The sequence below is a fragment of the Capricornis sumatraensis genome, chromosome 20 (assembly GCF_032405125.1).
Source record: "Capricornis sumatraensis isolate serow.1 chromosome 20, serow.2, whole genome shotgun sequence".
In the NCBI taxonomy this organism is placed as follows: domain Eukaryota; kingdom Metazoa; phylum Chordata; class Mammalia; order Artiodactyla; family Bovidae; genus Capricornis; species Capricornis sumatraensis.
Genome location: NC_091088.1, coordinates 39,504,318 through 39,527,105, shown reverse-complemented (window position 1 = coordinate 39,527,105; position 22,788 = coordinate 39,504,318). Strand labels below are relative to the sequence as shown.

At 44.8% G+C, this 22,788-nt stretch overlaps 1 pseudogene; it reads right to left on the bottom strand.

The window, feature by feature from the left end:
- Positions 1-18,681: 18,681 nt before the first annotated feature.
- On the bottom strand, positions 18,682-19,318 carry LOC138096567 (large ribosomal subunit protein uL6 pseudogene; annotated as a pseudogene).
- Between the last annotated feature and the right edge of the window lie 3,470 nt (positions 19,319-22,788).

Here is a 22,788-nt window from a genome sequence, read left to right as displayed (position 1 = left end):
GGCAGGACGGAGCCTGAGGTGTAATGTACGCTCCAGAGTCCCCCACTAGGTCAGGCGGGAGCTGGGAGCTGGCCTTACACCGCACCTTTGCTGCCCTTCTTCCCTTTCCTGGCTCTTCGTCCTCTTACTCTTCTGTTTCATTTCCTTCTCCCTCAATATATCTCCTACCCACACATGCTCATCTCAGAGTTTGCTTTTCAACCTGACCTAAGTAATGGATGTCTGTTTGACTCCTGCCTGTCCTTTTCTGGGATATTCCTTTAATGGCTCAGACAGTAAACAATCCACCTACAATGCAGGAGACCCGAGTTTGATCCCTGGGTGGGAAGATCCCCTGGAGAAGGGAATGGCTGCCCACTCCAGTATTCTTGCCTGGAGAATTCCATGGACAGAGGAGCCTGGCGGGCTACAGTCCATGGGGTCACAAAGAGTCAGACACGACTGAGCGACTGACGCTTTCACTGCCCTTTTCTGGAGGCCCTGCAGCTTTGTCCCTCGTTCCGTGTAGTCGGTGTATCTCCCCAACTGGACTGTGAGTGTGGAACACACCTAGCTTGGAATTTCTGCCTGGTCCCTGATTCACAGTAAAATGGAAGACAAGCCAGAACGATTTGGGGTAAAATTCCTTAGCTCCTCTTGTGCACAGCTTCCTCATCTGTGAAGTGGGAGTAGTAACAGTGTTGACAGTGAAGGACTGTCGTGAGGAGTAAATGAGTTTGCATCTGGAAAACACTTGGCCCCGAGGCTGTCCTGAATGCTCACTACACGTTTGTAATTATCATTGGAATTCAAGGCGCTGACATCCTAGTTGGGGTTCAAAAACGAGGTCACCATGCCTGGAGTTCTTGTAGGGCAGGAACCAAGCCAAGTGTTCAATACACTCTAAGCACTTACTAAAAATAAATTTGGGGGAGGTAGAAAATTTTTAGAGGCTGTTGCTGAATAGAGTATTTGCCTGCCACTGTCAGGAAGTGTCTTATAATTTTGCTGTGATGTGTCATGTTAACCTTTCTGTCCTCTCTCAATCTCCCTTCACTTGTGGGACAAGTTTGCCAAGCATTTCACAAGCACTGTCAAGGAGAGAGAGAGAGGAAGGCGGGAGATGGGCCGAGTGAACAGAAGGAACTGATAGCGCCACGGCATTCCCCAGGCGCCCGCATTTAAGACCTGATTAACTGAAAATATTTCCCAGCTTCTGAAGCATTTGATTAAAGTCGATTGGGGAGAAAGAAGAGAAGCTCTTACAAGGGCTAATTTGAGGCTCAGAAAACTTGAATCTGCCTAAACCTCACATGGTCGAGTATGGAGCGCTGGTGGTTGTGGGTCTGGGGAGAGCGTTTTGCCATTCCGGGAGCGGGTGGTTGGTACCCGCTGCTGCTGGCTCTCGGGCCCCCACGCTCTCTCTTTGTGGCTGCCTGGCTGCGGGAACTTGCATTCTCTTTTCTTCCCCTTGTGAGGGCTTAGGCGCTTTTCCTTTTTGAAGGCACGGAAATAGACGGCTTTGGATTCAGAACATAGCCTCTGTTGCCTTCTTCCTTCCCAGGATGCCTGCAAAAATCAAAGTGGGGCCTTTGCGATGCAGTTCCCCTGGTGTCCTCTTGATGTGTTAGTGGGTCACGCTTGCTGCACTGCCTCCCTGCTGGCGGAACGCTGTTATACGGGCAGATCTGCTCTCCCTGTCCCCTCGGATCAGGTGGCACAGAGCCAGGCAGGGAGGTCCTCCTGCCGTGAACCACACTGGGCTAACTTTTGATCTTAGATGTGGAATTTCCTGCAAAGTTGCGGACAGAGAGAGGGGATCTAATCCTGGCTGCCCTGCTTATTAGCACAGTGAGGCCTGGGGCAGGAGGCGCATTTTGTTGCTCTCAGATGGTGTATTCATTTTCCATGGCTTGTAGTGGCTTAAAACAGCACACTTTTTTTTTTTTTAAGCTCACTGTTCTATAGGTCAGGAGTCTGGCATCATGCAGCTGGTTCTCTGTTCAGGACATTAGGAGGCTAATTCCAAGTGGAGGGCTGGGCTGAGCCATATCCTAGGAGCTATGGGGGAGGAATCTGCTTTCAGGCACCTTCAGGGGATTGGCTGAAAGGAATAATTCAGTTCCTTTTGGGTGAAGGACTGGGATCCCATTTCCTTAGTCACCCTCACTTGGAGGTCTCTCTGAGCAGTTTAGGGTGGCAGGCGCTCCTTCCTGTGTGATCACCTCCAACCTAAAGGCATATCAAATCCCCCTTGTGCTTTGATTCTCTCTGACTTCCTCTGCTGACGCCAGCCAGAGAAAGTTCTCCATTTTAAAAGGTGCAGCTGTTTGGGCCAGGCCCACCTGGATAATCTGTTTTTTTTTTTTTAAAGGTCACTTGACATGAGACGTTAATTGCATCTGAAAACCCCTCTCAGCAGTAGCTAGGTTAGTGTTTGATTGGGTAGCCAGGGGATGGAATATCAGGGGCTGGGGGGATATTCTGCCTATGACTGTGATGTAGTTGTGATCAGAGACCCAGTAGAGCCTTGACCAGTCTCCTCCATCCCTGTAACATCCCTGAGGGAGGGAGGGAGGAAGGGAGGAAGTCTCCCAGGGAAGCTTGAAAAGTGGCAACCCAGTTACCAGCTTCTTATTCTCAGCAGGGCCTCCTGGTAGCCCTCAGGAAGACCTCTAGGAACCAGGCAAGGTGACCAGGTCTGAGATCATAAGCTGAGGAATCTCTCCCCAGTTCCTTAGCAGCTATGTCCCCTCTTTCTTTCTTCCATGGCTTCCCAAGACCAAGTAGGAGCTCTCAGCAGCACTCACTGAGAAAACTGTTGCTACTTCTTCTAAAACTTAATATTGCATGATGTCGGTTATTTTATATTTCCTATATTTGTTCACTGAAACAAATCATTGGTGACTCCTAATCCCAAGGAGAATCCAATTCTCACTCAGTTATCTTCCAACTTCTTTTAAAAAGGCATCTGAAGGAACAGAGGGGCCTCCATCAGAAACCCAAGACTGGCAGCCCACCAGCTCAGGCATCTGGGGGCAGTTTCCACAGAGAGCCTCGTGAAGGTTTCTGTTGGAGGCCAAGCATGGGCTACCATTCTAATGGGAGTGAGTCGATGAGCTTAATGGAAGGAGGGTAGGCCTGGGGTCTTTCCTTCTCTTCAGCATTCTTGAGACAGAGGGCCAGTTCTGACCCAAAACCTGGATGTCTACCTCCTTAAGCGGTAGTTCTGTGTCAATGGCCTCAGAGCACAGTTCTTCTTGCTTCTCTCTCTCAACTGTGACCCCAGAACTTCCCGTGGAGGCTGCCTGGGACCCGATAGAGGGACTCACTGCCCAGGCAAGTGTGGCCCAGGATTACAGGCTACAGTGCAGTGGATGGTGGAGGAGCCAGACAGAGCCCTAGCGTAGTGTATTTTGGGAACTATAGTTTTTAATGAGCTCCTTTGTTTCAGGGAACTAGGCATTCAGGGTCCAAGTCTTTCCTCAGCTCTCCCATGTCAGCATAGGTAGTGCACTTAGCATGGGATGAATTTTGAAACAAGCACACCAGCCAAGATGCGTGGTCTTCTTGCTATTCAAATGAGATGGCTCTCTATTTTGGTTCAGAATTAGAATATTCTGAAAAAGGAGAAACAAGGGGATCCTTACCTTCAGGTTATTGAAAGGCATATGAAACCAGTAATTAAAATAGTTTGTCAATGTTGTAAGAATCAACTGACAGATAAGTGGAATAGATAGATGGTCCCGTGTTAAATAGAATTTGAAACAGATTAAAAAGGCTTCAGAAAGGAAATAATAAGGGCAAATGGTTCAACAAATTGTCTTGAGAAAATTGGCCATTTGCAAGGAGTATCAATTTAGATAGATCCTGATCTTTTACCAAATATTTTACCCTAAATCCTCCCAGTTATTAAAAAAAAATTCAACCATCCTCCATTTGATATACTCTACAATTAAATGGCCAACAACAAGCTAGGTAAACTTCAACAAATATTTGACAGACCAAAGGTCAAAATCTGTGCAAGACAAAGAGATCTTTGGCACAACATGGGGTAAAGTAGCAAAGGACATGAACTCACAAGTCAAGTCAAAGAAACCATCTTTAAGAAATAGTCAGGAGAACTAATACATATTTACAGGTGTATTCACTGCAGTACCACTTATAACAAACATTGTAAAAAAAGAAAAATCCGTGAAATGTTTGACAATTGAAGAGTGGTTAAATAAATGATAGTATATTCATGTGATGTAATTTTGGGCAGTCATTCTAATTGTGTTTGAGAGAATATCTGCTATCATGGGACCAAATGTGAAGTTTTGTTTTGAAACAATGGAAAACTCAATATGCTGCATGAGAATGCCACCCCCTCACCAGCACCACCGCCCCCCCCCCCCCGTCCCCCAGCCACACACACACCTGCATGTGCCCCAAACGCACTAGAGCCAGTTAACAATGGACCTCTATGTGTGATGCAATTATATGGGATTATTTACTTGCCTCTGTATTTTCTGTTTTATGTATCTGTTTTCCAAATTTCTATAATGAGCTTTTTGCAGGCAAGTTATATGCTATTTTACTAAATCAATAGCTGTTAAGCTTGTGAATAAAAACCTGGAAACACTATGGGAACAAGTGGATATAGGTTGTGCTTATTAGTAGAAAATCACAATATTGTAAAGACGTAGGTTCTCTTTAATCTCTTTATTAATAAATTAATCTATAAGCCCAATGAATCCCAATTAAGACATGAAGAGGATTTTACTTTCAAAATTTGACAAAAGGATTGGAAAGTCACCTGGGGGGAAAATGTGGAAAAATAGGACAATTCTGTAAAAAACAGTAATAACGAGAGGGTGGTAGCAGGAGATCTCATAATGTATCATGAAGCTATTGTACGGTAATCCAGAATGTTTGGTTTCAGGAAAATGAACAGAATGGAACCACTCTCTCCCCCATCTTCAAATATACTAAATACCCAAAAGCACTTCCAACTAAATCTTGGGGAGGGAAGGATGGATTATTTAATGAATGGGATAACTGACCAGTCGTTTTTGAGAAAAACAATTATAAGGCTAGGTTTCAGTTCTCTGTTTCTTTCTCTAGATGAGTCCGAAGGTGATTTTTTAAAACACTGAAGTGAGATGGTGCCACTCCCTGGTTCGGAGCCCCACCTGGGCTGCCTGTTGCCTTTAGAAGAGCGCCCCCATGCTGTATGGCGGAGGCCCTGCAGGCAGCCCTCCTTTCCGGGGTTTCTACTCTTGAGGATGCACGGATCTCGTCTATGTGTTCTGGGCTGCGCTAGCACCTTCCTGCGCGGGAGCGGTTATCCAGCATGTACGCTCTTCCTCAGTTCTTTCCGAGGAGTTCTCCTTGTCATGAGACCCAGCCACCCCCACCGTCTTTCATACTCTCCTGCTTTATTTCCTCCATAGTTCTTGGCATCCTCTAAAATCATTTCTTCCTCCATTCACATTTTGTGATGGGTCTATCATCCCTGTACTGGGATTGGACGGCTGTCTTGCCTGGTCCTGTTTGTGGCAGTAACCCGGTGCCTGTAACACCTGCTTGGAACAGAATAAATATGAGTTCTGCCTGGAACAGAATAAATGAGTCTCAAGGAATGATTTTAAGCCTGAAAATGAAAGGAGAGATAAGTACCTTTCTAAGCTGCAGAGGAAAAGTGAAGAGCTTTATAGGAAGAGGATGGTAAACCTGACTAGATTAAGTGAATCAGGGGCGAGGACCCACATTGTTTCAGGCACTGATGGAGGCATTGGGGGTGCAATGGTGCACAAGACCTGAGAAGGCCCTGGCCTTATGGAGCTTATATTCTGGATGGGAAAGCAAAAGGAAGCAATTAAGTATCTGTATGTTGTGATAAATGTGACTAGGAAAGCAGACAAGAAGCTGAGAGGGAAAATAGAAGAGGAGGGCTTGCCGTTTGTTGGGGGATCATGTGAGTCCGCGAGAGAGGTGACATTTCAGTTGTGGCCTTGGAGAATGGGAGGAGGGAAAGAACATTCCAGAAGGAGAGGAAGCAAGGAATAAAGAACTGACATGGGAAAGAGCCCAGATATGCTTGGAGTGAAGGGGAGGATGCAGTGAGGCTGGAGGAACAGCAGCATCTTCACCAGGAAGGTCAAGGCAAAACTGTGGACTTATTCTAAGAATGATGAAAAACAACAGCTTTTAAGCAAAGAAGCAGTGTGATCTGTCTTCAGTTTTAAAAAGATCACAGTTGTGGCAAGTGTAGATTTGGGAGAATCAGTTAGGTTATTTTATACATTAAAAAAATCCATGGCAAAAACGCGATGAAGAAATAAAAAGTAACAATATATCAGGAAAAGGAAAGTTTATACCATTTCACCTAAGGCTGCTTTTCTGAATTTATAAGAGGGTTATATAAAGTGATATGAAAAATAAAAGTTTAAAAATTGAACAAGGGCTATATAAACAGGCAGTTAATAAGGAAACTCCTGCCTCATCTCTCTCTCTCTCTCTCTGTCTCACGTACATGTATACACACAGCCCTTCTTTAAAGAAAACAACACTGCACAATAATTGCCAATCAGCATATGAAAAGACATTCACTGTTAGTCATAATAAAAGAGAATACAGATCAAAATAGTAACAAGATGCTGTTTTTCACTTCTCAGACTGGCCAATATTAAGAAGCTTTCTCTTCTCGAGGGTTGACTAGAGCTTCAGCTAAGGGACACTTCTACATCCAGTTAAAATGAGAAAAGAGTGTGAAGGGCTTGCTAGTGTGACCTCTCTGAACTATAGTTTAACTTCATCTTTCAAGACTTTAAATGCACATGGCCTCTGAGCAGCAGTTTCAGGGCTGAGAACATACACTCTCAGGTGTATGGGGTGCTCATGGCAGCTCTGTTGGAATCCTCCACAAAACCATGAATGACCAGCAACAGGGGTCTGGTTAAATCATTTCTGGTTTACCCATCAATGGAACAGTCTTTCCTCCTTATAAAAAGAACAAGTTGAATCTCTATATATTTCTGTGTAACCTTGTCCAAGGTGTACTGTTAAGTGTTAAAAAAAATAGCAAGGTGGAAAACACACACACACACACACACACACACACACACATGTATAATGCTATATGCAGAAATCATTTTCTGGAAGGGTCTATCAAACTTTTAAATAAACCAGGGCTGCTATGGGGGCATTTTTACTTTTCATTTTATACTCTATGGTGTTTTAATTTTTCAAGTCTACTTGATGAAGTATAACAAAAATTTGGTAAATGTTAAGTTGAGCAGACCTGTGTTAAAAACAGGAATCAAGTTAGCTGTCATCATTCCAGGCACAACAAAAAATAACTCCTAATAACAAGTAATAAAGATCATGAATAGCCCCTTGCATCTCCAGGATTATATACCATTTAACCTAATGTCTTCCAACGTGACCTCATTTAATTCTCTGAGACAGTCGCAGTGATCCCCATGTTACTGATCAGACACTGAGGCTGTTCTGGGAAGCTCAGAGTCCATGTCAGATTCTCTAATTCCCTGGCCAGGGCTTTTTGCAAGCCATCAGTTGAAAAGGCAAATGTTCTTTTTCCCTGCCCATGCCAATTTGGGCAAACGTTATGCATTGCGAATCTCTCTCGGCTGACCCCCTCATTTGTAGTGTGACCTTGGGCGAGTCGCTTCCCCTCTGTGGATGAGCTCTGATGCGTCTTCACGCCGTAGATATCTTTGATTTATGCCGAATGTCTTGCTGAGGTAATTGAATTTTCAGGGTGGTGTGTCATAACTCATTCCTAAAAGTTTGAAACACAAGTTCATGGACAACACTTAAAGAATTGGGGTCCTGAGCAGCCCTGTAAATCACTCATCCTACAGTAGAGCGCATTTGTCGTACCCTTGGGATGACTGTTTGGGGGAGATGTGCAGACACTGGCCCAGCTTACTCTGTTTCCCGCTCAGGCCGTGCACTTTCATGCAGTGGTCACTTACTTCTTCCCTCCGAAAGCCACATGGCCCTTGTCTGGCTCCAGCACCAGCTCTAGCACTGCTCTGCCTCCATCTCCTTATATGCGTGCATGTGTGCTAAGTCATTTCAGTCGTGTCTGACTCTTTTTGACCCTATGGACTGTAGCCTGCCAGGCTCCTCTGTCCTTGGGATTCTCCAGGCAAGAATACTGGAGTGGCTTGCCATGTCCTCCTCCAGGGGATCTTCCCAATGCAGGGATCAAACCCACATCTCCTGCATTGGCAGGTGGGTTCTTTACCACTAGTGCCCCCTTGGAAGCCCATCTCCTTATACACGTTAGTATTAATCCATCTTCTCACAGTAGTATTTCTCACCATGTGGCCTTTGAGCCCAGAGCAGAATCTGAAACATCCTGTATACTGGAGAAGTGCTTGGGAAACAGATCATAAGCTGCGGCTGCTAAGTCGCTTCAGTTGTGTCCGACTCTGTGTGACCCCACAGATGGCAGCCCACCAGGCTCCCCCGTCCCTGGGATTCTCCAGGCAAGAACACTGGAGTGGGTTGCCATTTCCTTCCCCAATGCATGAAAGTGAAAAGTGAAAGTGAAGTCGCTCAGTCGTGCCCGACTCTTCGCGCCCCCATGGACTGCAGCCTACCAGGCTCCCCCGCCCATGGGATTTTCCAGGCAAGAGTACTAACCTTGACTAATTGACTCAGCTTGTCCTGCTGTTTAAGACTTTGTGTCTTTGAGTTGTAGATTTTGTAGTTGAAGACTTACAGAATCTTAGAATCAGGCTATGTAATTTGGGGAAATGGTAGAGTCTTAGAAACAGACACCCTTGATTTGAATCCAAACTGGATCCCAGTCTCCTGGTCAGTGCAGCCTGCATGGTCAGGGGCCCCTCAGGGCTCACCAAGACAGTTCAGTGTGTTCTCATCCCAGGGGCAGTACTTGTATCTCCACACCCAAGGGGTCCCACCTAGAACTTCTGAAGCTGCTGCTCTGTGGTGTAGGATGGGATGGAAATGCCATGAAATGAACATTTTCCTTCCCCTGCCGCATAGTTCTCAACCAAAGACACTTGTAATTAACATACTTTCAAACCTCAAGAAATTGTCATTTCTGTAGGTCAAACATGATTGGATAGTGATAACTCTGTTTTTTTTAGGCAGTGATTTCTTTTCTCTCTTTTTAAAAAAGATATTTATTTATCTACATTGGGTCTTGGTTGTGTCATGTGGGATCTTTCATTACAGTGCAGACTCTCTAGCTGTGGTGCATGGCCTCCAGAGAGCATAAACTTCAGTAGTTGTGGCACCCAGGCTCTCTAGTTGTGATACACAGGCTCCTCTGAGCATTCGTGGACTTCAGTAGTAGTGGTGTGTGGGGTTAGTTGCTCCACAGCAGGCATGTGGGATATTAGTTCCCCAAGCAGGAATCGAACTTGCATCTCCTGCATTGCAAGGTGAATTCTTAACCAGTGTACCACCAGGGAAATCCCAGATAGTGGCAGTTTTGTTGGTTGAAGGTTGATGCTTTTGAACTATGGTGTTGGCGAAGACTCTTGAGAGTCCCTTGGACAGCAAGGAGATCAAACCAGTCAATCCTAAAGGAGATCAGTCCTGAATATTCATTGGAAGGACTGATATTGAGGCTGAAGCACCGATACTTTGTCCACCTGATGGGAAGAGCTGACTTATTGGAAAGGACCCTGATGATGGGAAAGATTGAAGGCAAGAGGAGAAGGGGGTGACAGAGGATGAGATGGTTGGATGGCATCATTGACTCAACGGGCATGAATTTGAGCAAGCTCCAGGAGATGGTGAAGGACAGGGAAACCTGGTGTGCTGCAGTCCATGGTGTCACAAAGAGTCAAACATGACTGAGCAACTAAAGAACAATAACAAAGTTCTGTAGCTCCCTTATGCCCTGGGTTAGGTTGTTGGTAGGAGCAGAAGGCTTACTCAATAGAATTTCCCTGTTGAATCCGCCCAGTCAGCACTGTGTAGCTGGTTTAATAGTACACCATTTATCACCTGTGCCCCTTTCTTGTGTTACTTCCTCACTTCCCTACTGATATTTCCTAGGATCACCTCTCCAATCAGCTACCTGCGTTTCAATTTTGTCTCATGATCTGCTTCTGGGGTAACCCCAATCAAACCTGCTCAGGGCCTCCTTTTGGAGTATGGCTTCATTGTTGAGATCAAATGAGATCATGCACGTGAAGCATGGGATGCACAGCAAGTGGGAATCAGTAGCAGCTGTTACTGCTTTGACATCTAATGTGTTCCTTTGAGAGGCATGGTAACTGAAGTCTGGAGAGGAGAGGGGGCTTTTTCAGTGCTGCTTCATGGCTTAGCATGGGCTCACTTTTGGCTACACCCAGGGTAGGTGATGCCGGAGGCAGACAGGGCACTGGCTGGCTCCCTTCTCGCTTTCCTCAAGCTGTTGCACTATAGGATGTGATGGGGCCACTATTCAGGACTTGCCTTTGTCCACATGGGCAGGGATGCACCCAGGTGCTCACAGCTTGTGCACAAATCTGGACTGTCCAATAGGGGGGTGGCATTGGCACATTGGTAGGGTAGGGTGGCCCAGATCAGAGCAGAGGGAGGACTGGGAAGGGTATCAGGAGTAAGGGCCCTGTGCTGCCAAGTGCTGGACTGCTTGGTCCAAATGGCAGGAATCTTGTGTGGAAGCCTTGTCAAAATGTCAACTCCAAACAGACTGAGGGATAAGACAGATGAGCATTTTGGAGTGACTTCTGATTCAGCTGAAAGTTGGACTGGCATCTAGAGTGGAAAAAACACTCCCCTCCTGCCCAACTTTGGTTTAGGTGGGGCAGGTGGGAAAAGGGACACGGTGACAGATGGTGACCTCCTGAGAAACTCCTTGGAAAGGAGTTGCCCGACTGTGTTGGACACAATTCTGGGTTTGGATTCTGGCCCTGGCTGTGTTCCTACGTCAGTGGCAAAACCCTAACACATCAAGCCAGTTTCCTCCTCTGACAGGTGGGAATTCTAATGTGTCCCTCAGAAGAATCCTGCAACTGTCTTTCAGGAAAGATGGCTCAGGCTGGTAGGAACTAAATTCATCCCATCAACACCTCTCACACATCTTCTTTATTGCTGGGCAATGGCCAGGGCCATAACTCAAGTTCCAGGGGATATTACAAGCTTGGGTGTGGTCTGGACCAGGGCTATTGTCTAAGAGATAACATTTCCCAAAGTTTGTTCTAGAGAGCAACATTTTTGTGAACCATATTCCTCACTAAAAGGGTTCTGTGGTGATTAGGTTATTTAGCATACGGAAACATGAACTTACCTTTATGTCAGTATAGTATAATAATGTATGCTCTGTTGTGTCTGACTCTTTGGTGACCCCATGGACTATAGCCCACCAGGCTCCTCTGTCCATGGGATTTCCCAGGCAAGAATACTGGAGTGGGGTGCCATTTCCTCCTCCAGGGGATCTTTCCAATCCAGGGATGGAAGCTACATCTCTTGCATCTCCTGTACTAGCAGGCAGGCTCTTTACCACTAGCGCCACCATTAAAGCCAGTGTTGATTCATGAAGTGTTTATCATACCAAAGCCCGATGTGAGGCACATAGGTGCAGAAGGGAATGATACACGAGCCTGATCAGGAGGGGCTCAGCATCATTTAGGGAGACAGGCTGGTGAGCTCATTATTACCATAAGTGTGCTAAGGATTAGAGCACAGGTGTATATGGGGAATGGGGCTAGCATGGGGGAAAAGTGATTTAGTGTGGATGGGAGTGGTCAGACGGTTTCACCCATGTCTATTTTTCTAAGGTTGGATACATTTGTCTGGTGGCAAGATGACTCACAAGATTTTTCCAGAAATCACACCACCATATATAAGGCACCAAGGCTTAAAGAAGCAGGGGGTGTTTGAGAAGCTGTATGACATTTGACAAGTTTAAATGAATGGATAGTTCCCGAGAGAAGGGGCATATCCCCTCATATGGCTCCACAGCCCCATCCTCTCCACATATTATTTTGAAAAATAGAAACTGGGTGTGTGGCTCTGTTGACCCTTTGGAAACACCATAATCGAATGTAGACAGCTACTCAGATTGTCTGTGTCACCAAGGAGAAGATGCTACAGAAATGTGGCAGCTAGGAGACAGCCAGGCTGATGGAGGTGACAGGCACGGGGAATGCTGACAGTGATGAGTCTCCACTCATCACTTCAGTGCTGTGATGCTGGCAGGGATGGATTCACAAAGTGAACCCTCCGGAGCAGACCTAGCAAGTTTGACTCTGCATATGTCATCATCCAGGGAGCTCGTGGATTCCTGAGGTTCTGCATGTCTAACAAGCTCCTGGGTACTGTCCATGGTGCTGATCCTCAGACCTGACTCTAAGTAAGGAATCTCTAGAGAAGGGGTTGGCAAACTAGGGCCTGCTACTTATTTTTGCGAGTTAAGTTTTGTTGGAGAACAGACATAACCATCTATTTACATATTGTCTATGGCATGTTCACACTATGTAGGCAGAATTGAGTAATTATAACAGAGACCAAAACCTAAAAGAAATACTATTTGGCCCTTTACAGAAAAGTTTGCTTACGCCTACTCTAGAATAATGGTTCTTGGACTTGCCATATGGTAGAAATACCTGGGGAAACTTTAAATATCCCAATGCCAGGATGCACCAAAACAAATTAAGCCATACTCTCTGGAGGTGGTCTTCAGATGTTAGTATTTTTTAAATCTCCAGGTGATTTTAATATGTAACCAAGATTAAGATTCTAATATGCAACCAAGATTAAGATTCTAACATGCAACCAAGATTAAGAAACAGTGCTGGAGAGGTTGCCGTTGTCTGATTTGCATTTTGCCTGCAATTAAAAAACACATCATTAGAAGGCAGTGGCACTAGATAGGGTATGCACAAGAGGCAGAACAGTTAGGCACAGCTACCTGGATAACTCCAACTGGCTCTTGCCAGCAAGATCTCCTAGTATAATTGGAACTTGAAGTAAAAGCTGAGAAATCACTCATAGGTGATCAGCTGATAACCTGTCTTACTCAGCTAAGGCAAGCCTGTGGATCAATGGGCCTCAGAACTTGGCACAGGATTAACTGCTTTCAGACTTTAACAAATGACCCTGATGGAAATTGCTTTTTGCCTGGACCTTACCTTTTCCAGTCTTGGCTGTTCTCATCTGAATTTTGTCCTGGGTCCTTTTTCAGGATTTCCATTCTTATGTGGTATATCCTATGACTTAAATCATACCAATCAGATGTATAACCGGGCTTCTCTGGTGGCTCGGATGGTAAAGAATCTGCCTACAATGTGGGAGACCTGGGTTCAGTTCCTGGGTTGGGAAGATCTGCTGGAGAAGGGAAAGGCAACCCACTGCAGTATTCTTGCCTGGAGAATTCCATGGGCAGAGGAGCCTGGTAGGCTACAGTCCATGGGGTTGCAAAGAGCTGGACACCACTGAGTCACTAACACTTCCACTTTTCAAGTATAAATGGTATCTGCATGGCTGTCAACAACTTATAAAGGACTTTCACATCTATTATTTCATTTGGATCTTCACAAGACCCTTTGTGTGGGGTTTATTTCCAATGTATAGGTAAGGACACTGAAGTTCCTAGAGTGGAAGTGAGTTTTACAGAACTCATTTTATGGAACCAGTGAGTATAGAGGTGGGACTCTTACCCAAATCTGCCCCTGAACCCGTGGTGGCGAGGGTTAACGTCCTCCTAATAGGAGAAAGTGCTCACTTTTGGCTAACATTGCCTCTTACTGCCCCCCTTCTCTCCCTGATGCAGCTCAGTTTTTCCTGCCTCACTTCCTGTGTCTCTCTTCAAACTCCTTTCAAATGAATAAAAGATTTTACAACTTCTTTATAAATACTCTGCAGGTTTCAATCCAGCCTTTTTGTAGATTCAAACAAAATCCCCAAAGGAGTTTGGTTCCCTCTTCTTTTTCCCTTCTGCTCAATACGTTTGAACCATATTAAATCTAATGCATCGGAACCTGCATTGAACGCAGGTACCCAGTAATTGACTCACAGATGTGAGTTCGACCATTGGCACTGGTGCTGTCACTTGAGACCACCATGGGTCACGGGGAAGACAAATAACCTCCAAGTTGAATTCAATTTCATTTCCTCTGCCCCAGTGAAACTTTTTCACCTGTCAGCCTCACAGTCCTTGAGAACAAAGAACCAGCCTCCTTGACTCTGACCTGGGTGGGCTGCAGCATTTGGAAGCTACTGAGAGATGGATGTTGGGCTACTTTGGACTGGCCCTTTGCCCTGGGACATGGTTGTTGATTGGATTCCAGCATCCCAATCGGTTTTCTGTCTTAAAGTCCTTACCTTTCATTTTGGGGAATGAAGTGTCCAAACCGCAAAGGCAGAAGGAGAGGAGAGGTCCAAATGCTTGTAGTTGAAATTGTGCTTCATCTCCTACCTCATACTATCAGGGAATCAATTTCTGATGTGCTCTTCTGAACAGAGAAAATGCTTAACAAAGCAATACTTGTTTAAATGTCCAATGGGAAACATCAATTTTGGGATGGACAATAAATATAAGTGAAGAATATTCAATGTTTATCAACCTCTGGAGATTTACTACACTCAAGTGGGTGGGTCAACCAGGATGATGGAGGTTCTGAGATATCCCAAATGTCCTGGGACAGAACTAATTTTATGTCATTTTAGACTTTAGAAGAGTTGCTTCATTAAGTGTACTACAGTGAAACTTGATTTTATTTTTATGTTTTGTCTTTAGAGATTGATGTACGTCAAACCATAAGGAAACAAAATAATTTGTTAGTGGTGGTTTGGGGAAATGTGGGTAATTAGAGAACTCTAATGGGACGTGCTAAAGTGAAAATCAGTCAGTGGTCACATTAAATCAGGGGGTTTGGTCACAAATTATGGATGCCATGGACACACTTGAACTAGTTTAAGTGAAAAATAGTCTTTATTGGAAGGCTATTAGGATAGCTCATAGAATTAAAGGACAAGATGAGAAATCAGGCTATGGAAAACTGGGGCAGGTCCATGAAGCCCAGGAATGAGAAGTGGATCTTCAGATGCCACCAAGACTATCCCTCTACATCTCATTTCTGTCTTCAACTCTGTTCTTTCCTTGTAAATTCCCTTCATCCCTGCAGGGTCACCTGCAGCTTCCAGATTCACATCTCAAAACTTCACCAGGGAGAGGTTAAGGGATCTTCTCTCCTGTATCAGTTAATGTTTTCTGAGGAAAGTTGTCTGATTGGTTAGATTAGGGTCACATGTCCAAGTCCTAGACCAATCATTATGGCAGAGATGTAGGGCTGGGAAGATAATAGCTCCTACTCAGAATAGAAGGCAGGGATGTAGGGAGGAGAGTGACTCCTAGAAGGTTTGGCCTTGGGAGAAGTCATTGAGAAGCTCTAATTTCTCTCTGCACATTTATGACTTGGGAAGAGAATACCGAAAACTATAGGGACAATTTATGGTGACTTATATGTGTGATGATGAGGGTCTGGCAACCCACTCCAGTTTTCTTACCTGGAGAATCCCATGGACAGAGGACCTGGTGGGCTATAGTCCATAGGTTGCAAGAAGTTGGACACTACTGAAGCAACTTAACACGCACGCATATATGTGATAGGATCTCACCCAACTGAGGTTTTTTTAGTTAAAAAATATGAATATTAACCATCATATTGGTTAAGACCTTGGTAGAGTCACTTACCTGCTCTCAGTTTCCATTTCTGTGTTTATTGCATGCTATCGATTAAACCTCTTAAGCCTGATTCTTTTCCTCGGGGTTGGCTTCTGCTTCATTTGAACCCAAACTAAAGACCCTTTGGGAAGAGGACAATACGTATTCGGGCCAACTCAGCTTCCTCTGATTAATGGCAGGGGGTGGGGGGTACTGAAGAGCCATGTAAGTGACGTTTCATTTTGTATGATGAGTAACAAACTTCATCAGATGAGGTAACAAGAAAGGGAAACTACTTCCAGTAACTGATGCTGTTGGGTTAAAGATGGATGACTTTGAAAATTAGTTTTGAGTTTGAGAGAGGGGCCTGAGGAAGATCAGGGCAGACTGGATTTGCTCTGTCCCTTATTTGGTGAAATCCATAGGCTTCGCTCTCCCCTAACGGAGTAAACAGAAGCTGCTCTGTTCATCTTTCAAGGGTAGAAAGCGTATCTTCCACTTCTTTTTTAATCCCCTCATTGGAAAACTGCATCTTTTCAGGTTTGTAATTGTTAAGATTCTGGAGGAAGAAAAGTGCCCTGATTCTTTTAAGAACAAAGAGGGCCCTTCAATGAGGAACACTTTCTCTGGCTGGAAAAGTACACAGGGAAATCAGAAGGCATGTGATTAAGAGTCTTTTGTCTTCAGTTTGTGACTTTGGGAGGAAGAGAAGCAGAGAGCCTCCTGGGATACGGGCAAGGGTTTAACGCTTTTCTCGAAGTTCCTGGGGAGCGGTGCTGAGGGATCTTCGATGGAAAATCAGCACTGATCCCATCATTCATCCTCCCTTTCCTCCTCTCATTCCTCCTCCCCAACCAGAGCCAAGTTCTAAACCTGGGCATCAGGTAGGTCCTTGTGGCCTTTCTCCAGCCTTTCCCCCGTGGCACTTGGCGGCTGGCCTGCCCCCTGCCATGGTTCATGCTGAGCCCTGTGCCTGGGATGCCTTTTCTCACTTTGCCTCCTGGGCTAAGTCCTATGTACTCCGCACACCAGAATTCAGATGTTTTCCGGACACACCCCGGCGTATATAAAGCATCTCTCACATCCCTGCTTGGACAGGCTCTCCGTACACCTCTCTTACTCCCTGTCACTGTACATAATGATTTGTTTAATCACCCAGCTCCCTTGTTGGGTTGTGACTCACTTTGGGGTCACCATGTCAGACTCATTCTGATCCAGCAGAGGGGCCACAGTGCCTGGCCCATGACGGACACCTAGCGTAGGTTTGTGAAAAATAATTGGGTGTCCTTCAACTTTACTTTTTCATGTTCACATGTTCCATCTCTTCACCTCAACCTTAAATACCTAGGGGGTAGGTGTGATTTATTTCAGATTCTCTTTCTAATCATTGTTGCTCTCCAACTCTCTCACAGCATCGCTGCCAGCCTGGGCAGGCTCTCGTGTGTGATAAGTGGCCATTGGATAAGAGAAGGGATGACATTCACTCTTCCAGCTTCGGAACTCAGCGTGGTGTCTTCTATCTCACATGGAGACGCTGTCAGAGGCTATCTTTACCATCCTGTCATGCTTAGAAAGCTGGGTCCTTGATCCAGGTCATTTTTGAGTCAGAAGGGATATAGTCTTCAGATCCCTGTGCTCAGAGTAAATCCCTGGCAGAGCCTCCTGCTTCAGGAGACGTGACAGGTGCTCCTGTGGCACACCTCACATACCTGTGGGTGACGAAGGGCAGTCTAACACCTGTCCAGGCCTCTGCTGGGGCTCTCCAAGTGGGCTGACGGGATGTCAGGTCCTGTGTTAAGAGAAGGGCTGGAGGCCACCCATGTTATAGCATCAAAGCTCCTCCAGCAATGGGCCCTGCCCACTCCTTGGTTGCTATTCACAGGGTCTGAAGTCAGATTCCTCTGGAAAAAACACACCTTCTCTGTTGTCCCTCTTGGGCTGCATGGTGTAAGGCAATGCTCGAGGGCATGGGGGCAGGCAACTGCTTTCTGAGTCTGTCCGTGGTGAGCACTGAAATCTGAGGTGCAACTGTCAGCGTGGTCTCCCAGATCTTGGCATCTAAGTTGTGCAGGGGTACCTGAGATTTTGTGATGCTTGCAAAATGATTCACTGAGAAAGATAACCCAAAATATGAGCTGCATTGGATTTACCAAATAGTACTGCCGTGGCTCTTCTACTTTTAAGTAAAGTATCTATCATACAGTATGGATATGATGTTAACCTCTTATCTCTTTCCTTCTGGGAAGTGGTCAGACTTCTCTGAGCCAGACCAGACAGAGCTTTCAGCATTTCAGCACTGGAGATGGAGGCCTGGAAATATAGGGCAGTGGAGTGGCATCCTGTGCTTTGTTAACTAATGCAAATTCAAAGAGAGAGAGAAAGAAAAAAAGAAAGATCAAGACAGGGATAGAGTGGAGGGAGGGAGGGAGGCAGAGGGGAAGGGGATTAGCAGTTTGCCTGGTCTAGTGGTTATGCCTGCCATTCTCAATGAGCCCTTGTCCAGGCAGAAATGAGTCATGACCCTGAGTCTAGTCTGCTGCTGGTCTGGTACCTATGAGCCTCTTCCAGGTTGAGCCCCTGGCTGTGATCTCACTTTCTACAGAGGTGTGCTTCTTACATCCAGCTCTCTTTATTACCTGATGCCCATTACTGAATCCATTATACTGAGAAATATCTTTTACTGAGCAGGGCTGTATGTACCAAATGAGGCAAACTGTAGTTCATGGACAATCTAAGTGAGGCTCTGGGGACAGTTTTAACAGAATTTTTTTGCTTTATATGCTGAACTAAAGACCCCAATTTCTGGGTCAGATGTAACTCCACTAAAAGGATAACAGTGATGATGAGTACAACATAAACAATCATAATAGCCATCCTTCACTGTACTTACTCAGCCCAGCCATGAGGATAGGTACTTTCCACGGACTGTCTCCATTTTATCTTGACAACAATCCTGTGCATCAGATATGATGGTGTTTTGATGCAACCTTTTTAATTTTTTTTTTTTCAAATCAAGAGTTTTTATTGTCTCTTTAAAGGATCACAACTGAGTCCATAGAACCATCTGCTATCTTGTTGTTTCTGCAGATCACTGAGATATTATTCATCAGCCTGCTGAACTGTTCCTTTTTCAGATACATAGATACCATCCAAAAATTTTCTGATATCCTTGTTTTTAACTGTGGTGGCTTGCTGAATCAAAGCAGCTGAATTTGACACAAGTTCAATGTCATTTCCTTCAAGAATCAACTCATCTTTCTGGGCTTGAGATACTGAACAGGCAACCCCTGGCCTCATTCGAACCCTGCGTATGTATTTTTTACCCAAAAAATTTCAGATTTCCACAAGAGAACCATTCTCCTGAATAACAACGTTGATGGGGAAGTGGGCATACACTGACCTCATCTTGTAATGGAAGCCCAGTGTAACACCCTTGATCATGTTCTGTACGTGACAACAGATTGTGCGAACAGTGGCCAGTTCCTTTCTGTTTCCCCACCATTTGTCAACACGGAGCCTCTTCTTTTTCTTTTCAAGGAGACTGAGTTCTACATTGATGTGATTGAAGTCCCTCCACAGGGTGCCTCTGGGGCCCTTCACAATAACTGTCCGCCCCTTCAAGTTAATGTCGACATTTTCTGGGATGTCGACAGTCTGATTGCTGAGAATGGTCTTCATTCTCACAGTAGATGCGGCAAAGCGCAACCTTTTTAATTGAGGTATACATTTCCTAGAGTATGTTTTGGTGACTTTTTTACATGTACACATTCATGTTACCACCACCCTAATCAAGATGGAGCATTCCCATCCAACTGCAAGTTCTTTCATGCCCCATGGGCCCTGATGAGATCATCATTATATTGGCTTCTAAGACCATAGCTTATGACCTGAAGTGCCAGGACTTCATATAAATGGATATATACAATGTATACTTTTTAGTATTTGGTTTCTTTCTTGCAACATAATGATGTTTTTGACATTCATGTATACACACACACACACATATGTTTATATAAACATATGTGGGGTTACATCCTGATAAACCCCCATCATAAGCTGAGATTATTATAAGTTGAAAATGCATTGAATACACCTAACCTACCAAATGTCATAGCTTAGCCTAGCCTATCTTACCTCAGATGTACTCACAGCACTTACACTAGCCTGCTGCTGCTGCTAAGTCGCTTCAGTCGTGTCCGACTCTGTGCGACCCCATAGACGGCAGCCCACCAGGCTCCCCTGTCCCTGGGATTCTCCAGGCAAGAATACTGGAGTGGGTTGCCATTTCCTTCTCCAATGCATGAAAGTGAAAAGTGAAAGTGAAGTCGCTCAGTCGTGTCCGACTCTTAGCAATCCCATGGACTGCAGCCTACCAGGCTTCTCCATCCGTGGGATTTTCCAGGCAAGAGTACTGGAGTGGGGTGCCATTGCCTTCTACAGTGGAGCAAAATCATCTAACACAAAGCCTACTGTATAATAAAGTGTTGAAAATCTCATGTAATTTATTGAATACTGTACTGGAAGTGAAAAACAGAATGGCTGTCTGAGTGCAGAATTGTTATAAATGTGTGGGTTGTTTTCTCTCATGATTGTATGGCTGACTGGGGGCTGGGGGCTTGCTGCCATGGCCCACCATCTCTAGAGAGTATCATACTACATGTATCTAGCCCAAGAAAAGATCAAAATTCAAAATTCCAAGTACAGTTTCCACTGATTGCATATTGCTTTCATGCCATTGTCAAGTCAAAAAAAATCTTATGTGGAACCATGTAAGTTGGGGACCATCTGTATATAGACATGGTGGTCTGGAGGGCAAGGTAAGTTAAATAAGGTCACAGAGCTGGCCAGTGGCACAGCGTGGATTTGAGCTGAGCTCCATCCTACCCCAAAGGCTCTTAGCCTGTGCCTCTGTGTGGGGAGGGTCACAGCCGCCCCAGTTTTCTAGTCCCGGGATGAAGCCTACACAGAAGCAGATGAACATATACAAACTGAGGACAAGCACGAAGATACGGGATGCGATAAATGTACTGGCACCACCAAGAACCCCTTTCTGGCCAGCTGTCTGCAAATGGATCAAACCTTGGAGATTCAGGCATTTTCCAGCACAGGAGGCAAGGCTGTCACCAAAGCCAGAATCTCCATCCCTTTATTCCGAGTCTTGATTCCTGAATTTAACAGAAGAGGTGTTACTTTGATGTTCGAATCGTGCCTTTGATCAAAAGCTTGCTGGCTCCCTTGTGTCTCTTAGAACAAGACAGTAGTTCTATTATGCTGGCATGTGTTGTAACATTTTGGACAGCAGAAATGACATTTACATGAAACAGCCATCCTTGGAATGCACGAGATAAGACACTTTCAACAGCTCCTCGAAGGAGAGTCTCCAGCATTGACTTTAAATCAAACAGAAGTAATATCATGTCATCCTGCTCCCCCATCTCTACCTGGTGTTAATTAAAATCCTGATAACAAGACTCAGAAAACATCCAGATGAGGGAGACCAAAGCACCGCTTAAAAATGTTCAGATGAAAGTACAGTTCAGCAGGATTAAAAACAAAAATACCCTCCCTCCCTCCCAACAGTCTTCATTCTTCTGTGGCTTCTCCTGGATGAGCTGATTAACAAGCAAAGGTAATTTCTAAGGCTCCCCTGAACCCTGCTCACCACCCCCTTGGAGTTTCCAAACTGAACCATTTGAAATAATTGAACAATTACTTTATGCAGTGTTATCAAAGTTTATTAAATTGTTCCCATTCGCTTTGTTCAATTACCAAATTTGGCTGATTGGCGTATTGCAGCGCAGAGTGGTGAAGGTATTCCTGAGGTGGAACCTCATTACTTTTGAGCAGAGAAAGGTTGCAAATTTCCTGTAGTTCAAATCCTTTCCTCTTAGAGATTATGAAATGGAGGCTCAGAGAAGTGAACTGAGCTGGCTAAGGTTCATGGAAGCTAGAGACAGGGCAGGGCTGGGCTTCTTGCTCCTCAGAAACCCCATCTATCTGCAGAGCTCTAAACGGGCAAACCCTGTGTTATCCCCACCACAGCCAGGGCATGCTTCCACATTTCTGCACGTCTCAATTAGTTCCAATTTAGACATGACATCAAGCATGCACTTAAAATGCAAATCCATTCAGACAGGACAGGAAATAATAAAGGCGGATTATTCCAGCGCAATTCAGTAGCTCCAGGGTCTTGGAATTGTGAAGGGACAGACTAAATGGTCCTAAATGAAACATTGGTTCTTTCTTGGGGGCTAAAAATCTAACTTCCAACACTTTGCACCTCTATCTCTGTTTCAGATTCTTCTTCCTAGACCACATGTGGACCTTGCTTTTATTTTTAAACTTTTATTATGGAAAGTTAGCAACACATGCAGAAGGGAGAGAGTTGTATACGGCAGACCACTTCAACAGTGACCCACATATGACTCATCCTGGTCTGGCTCTGTTGTCTCCTGCGTCCCCACTCCCTGCACAGTTTTCAAGCAAATCACAGGCACTGCAACATTTTGTCTGTATAGTCTTCATTTGGTCGTTCAGTGTGGACCTTGCTTTATTATTATTATTATTAAAGTCACTATATTTTATGTCAGTGAAATGTGTGCTCTATGAAAATTTAAACTAATGAAATGTTATACAGCCATTAAAATAATATTTTTTACATGGGAAATTATCCTTCATAGTTTAAGATAATTAAAATCCTAATGAAATGAATGTTCCATTCTGTAACACACACACACACACACACACAGTCAGAAAGGATGTATATTAGATCGGATTGTAGTTTCTTTTTTTTTGCTTATTTCACCCCTGTTTTTTTTCTTTCTTTCAAGAAACACATCATTTGTTCAACAAAAAAGAGCCTGAGGGGCTAAAGTCAGTTTCATAAAGACAGTGTGAGAGACTGGAAAAGGCATGCTGGGTTCTACTACTTGGTTGTAGGATGATGTGTACCAGGGAAGATGAAATGACCCTTGATATGTGTGTGTGTGTGTCTGTGTGTGTGTGTGTGTGTCTGTGTGTGTGTCTCTGTGTGTGTGTGTCTGTGTCTGTGTTGGCAGGGGGGCTCCTTAGTCAAACTCAGTTAATAACATGAGTGAAGGTGTTTTAAGATTTTTCAATTCAATTCATGTTTTATGAAACACTTACAC